This window comes from Rissa tridactyla, chromosome 3 (genome assembly GCF_028500815.1).
Source record: "Rissa tridactyla isolate bRisTri1 chromosome 3, bRisTri1.patW.cur.20221130, whole genome shotgun sequence".
Classification (NCBI taxonomy): Eukaryota; Metazoa; Chordata; class Aves; order Charadriiformes; family Laridae; genus Rissa; species Rissa tridactyla.
Genome location: NC_071468.1, coordinates 123748173 through 123758122, shown reverse-complemented (window position 1 = coordinate 123758122; position 9950 = coordinate 123748173). Strand labels below are relative to the sequence as shown.

The window sequence follows — 9950 nt, the reverse complement described above, 5'->3', positions numbered from 1 at the left end:
ATACGCGAAGTACCCTGGCTGCGCGGCCAGCAGTTGGCAACGATGCCATTTCACAACGGGGAGGGCTTTGGCAATGCTGAATTAAAAAGCTGCTGCTCTTCTCCTCCGCCTCTTTTTTTTTTGTTTTTCCCTCCTCCCTTGTGCTGGTCCAGCTGTTTGTCATTCCACGTGGCACAGGGGATTGGAAAAACTGGTAAGGAGAAGCAACCCAGCCAAAAGGGAAGAGCCCCGCAGCCTGAGTCAGCATCTGTGGTGTTAAACGTTGCAATGATGCTCTTAGTAATTAATTCACGGGGAGGGTTTGTAAGGTGAAAACCCCTGCGGCTTAATGAGCTGTCATCTGAGGCTCTGTCACTGCAACCAGATCCTCGCATATATTGGAAGGACGATTGATTTATTTTTAATTTTTTTCAGGCACTGGCCTGGGCTTTGGGAGACCGAAGTCCTGGTCCTGCCCCTGCCGCAGATTGCTGGGGTCATCTCAAGTGATTTGCTTCATTTGCATCCGTCTTGGAGGAAAAAGTGCACTTTCTGAGTGAGTCCAGGCAAAATTCCCTGTTCTCCTGTGCCTCTCATGTGTTTACTGTTTGGGACAGAGTACTTGGCTTTGTACAGCTTTGGTCCAAGCTCTAGGCACTAAGTTGGGTCTGAGCTACCAAGCACGTGGTGGAGCTAAAAGAGGCGAAGAGAGAGCATACCTCGATCCTTGCCCGCTGCTAACGTCACAGGAAGCCACGCACTTAGTGTGATTGCCACCAGGACTGAAAATAGCTGGTCTACAGAAATACTCCATGGCCATGAGCCTTGCACTGTGCAGAGCAGAAACCAAAGGGACAGCACGTGTCTATGGCAAGAGCTCTGTTGTGTCTCCAGGTGTCCCAGGAGGCCGGGAAGAGCTCCTTTCGCTCATAGTTCCAAGCCCAGCGAGCTGCCAGGAAGGTACAAATTCATAGAATCACAGAATCATAGAATCGCCCAGGTTGGAAGGGACCTTTCAGATCATTGAGTCCAACCATCAACGTAACTCTGACAAAAACCATCACTAAACCATGTCCCTCAGCACCACATCTGCCTGGCTTTTAAATACATCCGGGGATGGCGACTCCACCACTGCCCTGGGCAGCCTCTTCCAATGCTTGATAACCCTTTCAGTGAAGACATTTTTCCTAATATCCATCCTAAACCTCCCCTGGGGCAACTTGAGGCCGTTTCCTCTTGTCCCATGGCCTGTTCCTTGGGAGAAGAGCCCGACACCCCCCGGCTACCCCCTCCTTTCAGGGAGCTGTAGAGAGCGAGAAGGTCTCCCCTCAGCCTCCTCTTCTCCAGGCTGAACACCGCCAGCTCCCTCATCCTCTCCTCACCAGACTTGTGCTCCAGACCCCTCACCGGCTCCGTTGCCCTTCTCTGGACACGCTCCAGCACCTCAGCGTCTTTTTTGTGGTGAGGGGCCCAAAACTGGGCACAGTCCTCAAGGTGGGGCCTCACCAGTGCCAAGTATTCAGCAAGTGGGCAAAGGGGGAGAGGGATGAAGATCACGAAAACCCTGTGAGTAGGAGGGCGATTAAGCCCGAGGCTCTGGGAGGGGCTGATACAGAAGGCTTTGAACAAGAGGAGAGCAGTTGTGGATGCTGCTTGGAAAAGGAGAGGAAGAAGGCAGCCGCATGAAGCCGAGTGGGGAGAGTGACAAAAGCACTCCTGGAGCCATCGGCTCCATGGCACCGTGCTGCTTACGAGAGGATGGAGGTTTCTCCTCTGCTGCTGGAGACTCCCAACAGCAGAAGTCATTCCCAGCAGCCCTGCTCCCTGCCTTGGCCCTTCTGGCAGTGCTCCACACTGCTCGGAGGAGTGCCCCACCACGTGCTGTGCGAAAGATGCTCTGGATTTTGCCAGTTTACTGTCTTTTAATAATCTGCCCCTCCTAGAAGAAGGGAATGGTCCGTGCGCTGCCATTGCTCGGGCTTGCGTTGTACCTTAGTGGCACCATGTTAAAATTGTTGCCGTTTTGGAACCCTTTGAGGGGGGAAGGAAAAGAAATCGGTTTAACTACTGAAGAATCAGATCCCTGAGGGGCTGGCTGCGTATACTGCCCTCCAAATTGGGAGCATCCTTGGATCTGTAACTCAGCTGCAGACACAGGATGGCACCTCCTGTATGAGTGAGGAAAGAAGGGCGCTGTGCTATGAGGGTCAAACTATCCCTCTTCCTGAGTTAAAATCAACCTTTCGCTGTCCTCTCTCCCTTTCTTCAGCTCCCTGGATTTCTTTCTGATGGGAATGTTGCCTCAACACCCGGTCCAGGTCTGACTTTCCCTTCCCTGTCATCATGGCCTTGAGAAGCAGAGCAGCTTGCTGGAACACGTCCTGCTCTCTTCCCCTTGGCTCTTTTAATTTGCATTCCTGATATTCCCCCGTTAGCGCGTTTCTGAACTTCAGATTTGCTTTTCTGGTTTGCACTCTCTCAGACATAGAATTTTTTTTTTTTTTTAAAAAAAGCAAAAAACCCCCGAAACCTTAAAATCCAGATATGTTGAAAAATATAAAGCACTCAAGCTTCTCAGTGGTTTGTAACCCTCCCTGGAGCACTTTTTGGGGCACCTTTTTGTCATGCCCAGAGGCTCTGTGAGCAGGATACACCCAAGTGAGGACTAGTGAGCTACGAAGCTGTGCTGACCACTGAGAAAGACATCCCAAGTGTCTCTGCTACCCGTTGGGTGGAAGGGTTGGCCATGGCTGCTTGCTGGAACGGAACATCCACTCTGCTGAGGCGCCACCATCCATCTCATGGCGTTGGGTTTTCTCCCCTTGAGGATTTTCTGCCTTCTCCTGTTGAGGTTTTTCCTCTTGTACCTTTGAGCTGCTCCCTAACACATCTCGACAATCTCACCTCTGTCCTCTGTTTTACCTTTCTTATCTTGCAGGGCTCTGTGCTCTTTCTCACAATTTGGCAATCTCCTGGGCTCTCGGAGGCAGGGTTGTCCAGCTGGGCCGTATCAGGGAGGCCTTGGATCGCAGCTGAACCTGGAGGACGGGGCGGTTTCAGGGCCAGCTTGCTGCAGGCTCCGTCTAGCTTGCGTTCGTGCCAGTTTAATGCTCCAGATGGTTGTCTCGGTGCTGGAGGAGGTAACTGGGTTATTAAATCACTCCTGCTTCTTTGTCAGCCTGGGGGATCTGCCGTCCTGGTGTGATAATGGTCTAGAAGAGAACTTTACATTGAGTCACTCTAGCAGATACAGTAAAACCACCAGTGAGCGACTTCAGGTGCTCCATGCATCATCCTGCCCAAGCAGAAAAAGCCCTTTTGCTCAACTGCGTGCATATATCAGGGCCCCGGAGACATCAGGATCTATTCTTTTTACCTCTGCAGCATGCCGGGTGAGATCTGTTTGCCCTCACTGCAAGGCTGGACCCACGGTGCCCTTCCTGAGCACAGCCATGGAGTCGTAGAATCACAGAATGGTTTGGGTTGGAAGGAACCTTAAAGATCACTCAGTTCCACCCCCTGCCCTGGGCAGGGACACCTCCCACCAGCCCAGGTTGCTCCAAGCCCCGTCCAACCTGGCCTTGAACCCCTCCAGGGATGGGGCAGCCACAGCTTCTCTGGGCAACCTGCGCCAGGGGCTCACCACCCTCACACCAAAGAATTTCTTCGTAATAATCTCATCTCAATCTCCCCTCTTCCAGTGTAAAACCCTTCCCCCTTGTCCCATGGCTCCCCTCCCTGCTCCAGAGTCCCTCCCCAGCTTTCCTGGAGCCCCTGGAGGGACTGGCAGGGGCTGGAAGGTCTCTGTGGAGCCTTCTCTTCTCCAGGCTGAACCCCCCCAGCTCTCTCAGCCTGTCCTCCCAGCAGAGGGGCTCCAGCCCTCTGATCATCTTCATGGCCCTTTGAGTTATGCCAGAGACTCTGCTCTTCCTTTTTTAATTTGGTGGCAGATGACTCAGCCTGGAAAAGTGATTGCTGAGGTGCTGATATGATGGAGGTCTAAGATACATTGGCATGGAGAAGGTAAGGAACAAGAATTTGCTCTACCTCACGTAAGAATTTAGGTGCACCAGATGAAATTATGAGGTGGTGCTTGAAACAAAAGGTGGTGGCGTTTGGCAGGGTGCGTGGTTCCGCCAAACGTGATATACATTCAAAAAGCAGCTAAATGCGGGACGGAAAGATCCATCCGGGGTTGTTTAACACGAACGTATCAGCTGTCACTCGTAGCCCCTGAGCATTATAGCATCAGGATGCCAGGGAAGCATGGCTGGTAGTTTTTCCTCCATGTACTGCGCCCTGTCTGGCTGCTGCTGGCCTTTGAGACAGCCTACAGGACTCAGACGACCCTTCAGTTTGACTCATTTTGCTGAAGACACTGCCCAGTCTACAGCAGATGGAGCGATGCTGCTGATACTCCCACCGCCCGGCTTCCCCAGGGGCTCTAAACGCATTTCTCCGGGCCCCGCAGTCCAAGTTCTTTGTGTTTATTTGCCTACTGTAGCTTTTCCTCTTTTAAAGAGAGACAGCTGGTTTTGTGAATGGTGCTTAACAGTTCTCTCAAACTCAACGAGGCACTCGGGAGCCAGGAGTTGGGAGCGCTCAGCTTCTACAGCCAGCAAAGGATTTTGCCCCCCTGCAGCTTCTGTTACACCATGCTTTTCCAAGATGTCCATGCTTCGTGAGCTGCGGTTTTAAAAAGCGGACATTTGTCAGTGCCTGAAAGCCTTGGACGTGGTGGCCAGTCCTGCTTTGTTTGCTCTCCTAACTTTGAAGTGCTCTGAAACCGATTTCATTTATCGCTTCTGGGTTTTTTCCCCACTTTTTTTTTTTTTTCCTTAAAATTTTTAAAGTCAGGCTCTGTCTCCACCCTGAACTGACTTCAATCTCGTTATCTCCAACAAATACCAGGGATTTATTTTTTTTTTTGGGGGGGAGGGGGCGGGTGGCAGACTTGATGACAAACCATCCTTCCATTGGAAATGGCTGGGCAGTGTAACCGGAATGCGTCTTCCTTTATTTCTGGGTATCAGGGTGCCGTGTTTCGCGCAGGGTCTTCTGTCCCTGTCCTGCCCAGCCAGGCGTTAAGCGATGTGATTACTAGCTGTCACACGCCGTTGACTCTGCCTCTGATCTCTGGGCTGGGGAGATCTCCCTGTGGGCAGCGGAGGGTTTTATTTTGCTTAGCAGAGCCCCGTGAAAGGTTTCCCTCCCAGCAAATTATTTCTTCTACTTTAATATTGGTCTTTCTCCTGACTGAAAATTAAGACGTAAAAAAAAAAAAAAAAAGAGTTTACACACATATTTTTTTCTTTAGTTAAGTTTGCCAGAGTATTTCCTTTAGGTAGCTTTAACAAAAGCATTTAAATATTTCAGGATTCCTTTTTGGGCTGCTGAGCTAAAGGTTCCAGCTCACTGAGCTGGATGCTCAGAGGGGCCTGGGATACTTCATATGTCATATTTTCATGCTCTGGACTCCTGCCCAGGCAACGGCTCCTGAAAGCCATGAGAAACAGAGCTGAGCTGGCTTAATGCAAGCGTGTAAGAATGACCAGCTGGTCAGAGCGAAGGTACGAGCACCTCCACGCTTGGTCTCCAGCAACCATCATCAGTGGGTATTTAAGGAGAAAATATAGGGAATGGGATATTAGGACTTGGGGGTGCTGCTGGGTGAGAAGCTCCACAGGAGCCGGCACCGTGCGCTGGCAGCCCAGAAACCCCCCGCAGCCTGGGCTGCATCCCCAGCAGCGTGGGCAGCAGGGCGAGGGGGGGATTCTGCCCCTCTGCTGCGCTCGGGGGAGACCCCCCTGCAGTGCTGCCTCCAGCGCTGGGGCCTCGGCACAGGAGAGACACGGAGCTGTTGGAGCGGGGCCAGAGGAGGCCCCGGAGATGCTGGGAGGGCTGGAGCCCCTCTGCTGGGAGGACAGGCTGAGAGAGCTGGGGGGGTTCAGCCTGGAGAAGAGAAGGCTCCGCGGAGACCTTCCAGCCCCTGCCAGTCCCTCCAGGGGCTCCAGGAAAGCTGGGGAGGGACTCTGGAGCAGGGAGGGGAGCCATGGGACGAGGGGCAACGGTTTTACAGTGAAAGAGCGTGGATTTAGATGAGATATTGGGAAGAAATTCTTTGGTGTGAGGGTGGTGAGCCCCTGGCCCAGGTTGCCCAGAGAAGCTGTGGCTGCCCCATCCCTGGAGGGGTTCAAGGCCAGGTTGGACGGGGCTTGGAGCAACCTGGTCTGGTGGGAGGTGTCCCTGCCCAGGGCAGGGGGTGGATGATCTTGAAGGTCCCTTCCAACCCAAACCATTCTGTGACTCTGTGATTTCCCAGACTGCAACCGTAACCGGTTCAATGACTCCTTGAGGCAGAAGTTATATCTGGCTTGTCATGTTTAATACTCGCTATGGAGCTTTCCTCTGCAAATGCCTCTTGGATCCATGTTCCCTTTGGGACTTGGTGATCAAGCACTTGCCTCTCCTGTTGATTTTGGAAAGGCCGTGAACGTATGGCACCCAAAGCTGCAGCCCCAGCAGGCAAACAGTGGCCTGAAGCCGTGCTGCTTAACACTGACATGACTCGAAACCCTTTGGATTTAGTTCAAGAAAATGCTGACTTTTGATTTAAGGGGAATGAAAAGAAAATTGAATGATTTAGGCAAAATCCCCTTTTTGCCCCCAAGGACAATTCTTTTTTTTTTTCTTTTTTTCTTTTTTTCTTTTTTTTTTTTTTTTTCTGAGATTGCTCTTTCTGTGAATGGAAAATTCCCAACCTGCCTGAGTTGGCAAGCTCTTGCTTTTAGTTAAAGCATATGCTGATGTATGTTTGTATCTTGCTCCAACTAAAAGCTGCGGATAAATAAAGAGCTGAAGGCAGCAAACAGTTCCCATCCCCGTTCCAACAGACCTCATATTGCCAGTGGGGAGAGGATGGAAAAATATCAATTACAGTTCAGTCTGCATGAATGACAGCAAAATTATACTAATTAAAAAAAAAATAACATATAATTCCAACTCAATCACCTGTCCTACAGGGGACTTCTATAAATGCAGAAAGATCCTGCAAAATTGATCTACAGCACCCATTGCCTGAGAGATGTCAAATGAGAAAGAATAAACTGCTTTTATTTCAATAAGAGGACTATTAAACTTCAAGAGCAAAGTTTTTAGACTCGTTGTGCGAGATTATAATCTAAAAATTCTGCGTGGAAAAAATGGAATTCTGAAACACTTTTGCCTCTCCCTAGCTCGTAACAGGAGGCCTTATTACCCTTAAGCGAAGATCAAGAAATTCTTCGGCAGATTTTTCGCTGACTCTGCATGCTTCTGCTGGCTGCTCTGCTCGATCTAACAGCTGTGAGAGGCTGGCGAGTCTGTGGGAAAGGTGTCCGCTTGCTCTTGGACGCATCAAGCACGCTCCAAGCACTTGATAAATGATTTTGCAGCTGTGGTAAGGGCTCCGTTTTGCAGAGATGGCCATTTTAGATTTCATTTGAAACCTATTTTCACTTTTCTGTCCTCAAGTTTCCCTCCGAGGTCTTCCGCCAAAAGTCAGCTTTATTTTAGAGGGAAAGTTTTGAGGTTAATTGAACGGGGCACTTTGGAGAGGAGGGATTTAAGTCCATGAGACCTTGCAGGTTTCATAAAATCCACTCACAGGTTTTTAGCAGGCTTTTCTCAGGTTTATTCATGGAGGTTATGCTCTTCAGGACCAATGAAACCCAGCGGTTCTCTGGACCGTAATGAGCTCCACTGAGCAGTTTTACCTCTACGCCCAGATCTGGCAAGTCATGGATTTTACAGGTCTTGAGCCCCTGACAGGGAAGCTTTACGTTACATTATCAGATGAAACCCGAGTCCTTTTCATAAACACGCTATCTATTCTCCAAAGTCTATTTAACAAACGCGTTCAGTAAATAGAGTTGGGAAAGTGGCTTTAACTTGATTGCGAGGTTTTCCTCCTCTGCTTTGTTCCCGTGCAGAAAATGACCCTGATGAGCGGCACGTCCTCTGGGGATGTAACTGCCCTCAGCCAGCTCCACCTGAGGTTTCTTCTTAGCCAGCTGTGGCAGTGAGAAGAGAGGAGGAAGAAACATTGATGATGCTTGTGAACATCTGAGTATTTCACAGTATACCATGTTCTGAGCACTCAGTGTTTGAAGGCTGCGATGTTCGACAAGTTTCCCTCTCTTGGTCAGGTGGAGGTGATCTTCCACCCTTCTTGTTCCAGAGTGTCCACCTTGGTCAGAGCCGTGGTTATGGCTTACTCTTCCACCATAGTGGTCAATGCTTTCTTCTGCCATGCTGCTGAGCCCAACTGCTTCTAACCACAAGAGCGCTGGAGGTGGGATCTTCTCTGTGGGCCAATACCGTGTGTTCCTGCTAATTACAGAGGCTATTTTGCACCAATTAGTGCAATAGTCAACAGAGACCATGTCTACAGGGGGGCTGTGATGTCATCCTTGCACTCAGATGACATCACTAGCTCTGCTGCTGTAAGAGAGTGGATGCCCTTGTCACTGTCACAGCCATCCAGGAAAGGATCGGAGTGATGCAGAACCTTTCCTGCTCAATAAATGTAGTTTGTAATTATAAAGGAGTGTATTCATTGCCCTATTCATCTGACAGCTGTGTGTTTACTGGGTAAAAGCATTCATTAAGAACCTCTGTAATCCATCAGTGCTCCAAGGAGAGCAAACCACCAGGTGGACCATGGTGGACCACTCCTTTTGGATCAGATGGTCACTTCCCATTTTCTTGTTTTCTGAGTGTTTTCAGAAGATGTGTCACTGCCTTGACAGCGAACCTAAGTTATAAAAACCATGGCACAAATATGTTTTTTTCCAAACATTCTGGTTTGCCTTTTGTGGTTTCCAAACATTCCCTTCCTCAACATCAAGGGATCCATCTGTACACAAAGGGTGCTAGAGTGGCCCGCTTCTGTTTAGCTGAGCGTCCCAACAACTGCAGTGGTTGCCCCAGAATGGTGCAGCAGATGCTCCCAGCCTCAGATGGACACTGTTTATGTTGGAAAGTTATCAGAGAACTGGTATTGTTGGATGGGTGAAAAGCAAAGGTATTTCTGTGACTATGGAGTATCTTCTCTAAGAGAAAACTCAAAGCTTTTCTCCCTCACTGTAACTAAGTACAGGACTAAGCCCGACCTCCCTCCCACTAAAGTCTCCCCTTTCTCATGGAGCTTGAAACCTTGCTGTGTTTTTGGGTATGCACTAGCTCAGGTACACACTGAACATGCCAGATGGAAGGCCAGATCCAGATGAACCTTGATAGGGGAGGACAATTAAATTTATTGCTTTAATGACCACGGTTCTTTGTGGCGTGTGATAAACTTGGTGTGAAGCTTTGTCTGAATTTTTGAGATAGTCTGGTTTTCACCTCTCACGGGGTGCATTCCTTAACCTGTACTGTGCTGCAGCATCTGCTCACCTCAAAGACCTGCATGAGCTTGTTTTCATACCAAGTTGCGTGATGTTTAGAAGGATATAGACCTTTAGGGAAGCCGGCCATGATTTATGGGATAGACAAAACTTACTGTGAACAAACTCTCTTCTATTGCCCTGAGAGCTGTCTGAAACGCTGCTCCTGCTTAGATGGGAAACTCGTCATTAGCTGCATTAATTATGCATCTTGTCCTATAGCCTACTTGAAATGAATCCTTGTGTGGAAACCTGCACTGTCAAGGCCAGTAAGGAAGGAATGAAAACGGATGCTGTGTGCACCCCTGGCACTGTTAGACTGGATCTAGTTCTGAAAAGACAACTGCTGAGGGTATATAATATTTCCCTCTGCCTTTGTTTTCGGCCGTGGTTACTCATGTTTGTTAGAGGATGAATGTATTTGGCCTTCATAGAAGGGCAGGGAGATTGGTTGGGACTTACTGATTCTGTTCTGAGCCTCACATGTGACATTCTTGGTGTGTTACAGGAGCTCTGATGGAAAAACGACATCAAGAACAGGGAAGG

At 49.5% G+C, this 9950-nt stretch overlaps 1 long non-coding RNA gene across 1 annotated transcript; it reads left to right on the top strand.

Moving 5' to 3' along the window:
- The first annotated feature begins 425 nt into the window (after positions 1-425).
- On the top strand, positions 426-8788 carry LOC128907969 (uncharacterized). The gene is made up of 3 exons (XR_008465806.1): positions 426-535; positions 2918-3119; positions 7950-8788. It is a non-coding gene; the product is annotated as an uncharacterized LOC128907969 (long non-coding RNA).
- Positions 8789-9950: the final 1162 nt, after the last annotated feature.